Genomic DNA, 2,217 nt, shown 5'->3' with positions numbered 1-2,217 from the left:
AAGGTAAATTGGGTAAAAGTTGAATAATATTAAAAAAATGGGTATTTGTAAATTGTGAAAGTCGTAACTAAATTAACCTATTTTACTAATTTAAATTCAGCTCAAGTTAAAAACTAAAGTTAAATAAATTTCAAATTTTTATACTATTATAAATATAAGAAAAAAGAATTTATTTAGTCATTTAATATTATTTTATTATAACATAATGTAAGTTTTTCATCTAAATTTGCCTTTAGGTATAAAAGTTTTTGAAATTCTTTTTATAGAAAGAGAATTTAAATTTAATTTTTGTAAAAAGGATAAATTAATGTACATATTCTAAAATCAAATAATCAAATAAGAAAATATTTTTATATATTTTTTAACACTATAAATCTTTTGCATTTAAATATTTAGCTTATTAATAAGTATATCAATAATCTACTTAAAGATTTGTATTTTTCAAATATTTTTTTTAATTTAGTTCCTCAATATCTCAATTTTGTTTAATTTAGTCTTTATATTATATATTTTTGTTTAATTTAGTCCCTATAACGTGGCAGAATTTTTTATTTTGAAAATTTTTTAATTTGTCACGTGGCATGTCACGTCATCATCTCAACACCACGTTATCAAAATGTGTCACGTCAATGCTGATGTCATCGCTAACGTCATCTCCTTAATGGTAAAATTAGATGCTGTTGAGGAAATGGATTAAATTGAAAAATTTTTTAAAATTAAGAGACTAAATTATTTCGATTTTGAGTTCATGAATTAAGTTGGACACAATTAAATAGTATAGAGACTAGATAGTTCTTTTGACCATTTGCAATCCATCTAATCAATTGATGAGAGAGTACTTGCACTCTTTTTTCTTTGCCATCAAGTGACGTTGAAAATGCTACATTATTTGAAACAATTATACGTTAACACTTAACAACGATTTAAGATATTTGAATAAAATTATCTTGAAAACTGAACAAGTTACTTTCTCATTTGTAGCGATGCAATATTCAACTACATTACCAATCATTACACTATTAAAAAGTTTTTCTTAGTGAATGTTATTCATCGAAGAAAAAACATATTAGTGGGATTTGGATATAAGGTGATAATCCCAAATTTTATTGCATATGCATTTGGTAATTATATTATCATGTTTGATAGGAAGTTGGTCAAGAGCAACCAAGTATAATGTTTCCAAAGTATACAATTTGAATCTTTTGATAATCTAGCATAATTACAAAGGTAATTAACTTAATTGAATATGATAATAAAGCCTGAAAAAGCAGTATACTTAACATTAGATTTTGTGGGGAATAGAGTTTAACTATTAAAAAAATCAGAGACTTTCATATCTTATTAACGTAAGCTTTTCGTTTGATTAATTTACCATTGAACTTAATAATCTCTTTGGAGTTAATTGATATGGAGACAACATCATTAACGCGTCAAAAATCAAATCCAAGCGATGATCTTGATCAAGATGTTTGATCGTTCGGTATGCAATTGAAAGAAGTAATCCATGTGGAGCTTATTGTTCTCTTTTCATACCCAACCTTTTTCTTTCAACATTATATGTGCATGCATTGCTAATTTTCATAGTCTACTTGCTAATAGGTTTACGTGTATACTATTTGGAATAGTTATCGGTGGAAGTCGTGAAAGCGAATAAGACAAGATAAGTGGATAGGATTAGATTATGTCATGCTATACATCATATTGAAACAAGGTAAGAGGGCTAGTGGCCTCACCACGTGTGATCTGGCTTGGGTAAGCACCGATCGAACACCCTTTTGAATTGGTCCAGAATGGAGAGTCTGTTGCTCCCTTATGTTATCTTAAAACCTTGCTAGAGGTAGGTGGCAAAAGATAGGAGGAATAAAAGAAAGAAAACAAAGAATTCATTTAGGTGGCTAATTAGGTTCTACCACGTCACATATATTATCATTGGATTATCTTAAAAAATGTTCATGGGTCAGGTCAGGCTGGGTTTAGTTCGGACCTTACAAGCTAACCATTTTTAAGCTAGCTTGAGCCCAACCCTTGCCCGCCCATTACAATGATTTATTATTAAAATAATATTTTTATCCTAATATTTTAATGTTTTTTAGGTAATTATATTTTTATCACTAATTAATAATTTAAAGTCATCATAGTTGGTATGATTTTACTTAAACCATATTCAATCATTAAGAATTAGAATTAATTATATTTGGTACACATGAAAACCACTTA

Source organism: Theobroma cacao, chromosome 5 (genome assembly GCF_000208745.1).
Source record: "Theobroma cacao cultivar B97-61/B2 chromosome 5, Criollo_cocoa_genome_V2, whole genome shotgun sequence".
Taxonomy (NCBI): Eukaryota; Viridiplantae; Streptophyta; class Magnoliopsida; order Malvales; family Malvaceae; genus Theobroma; species Theobroma cacao.
This window is presented reverse-complemented; position numbering follows the sequence as displayed.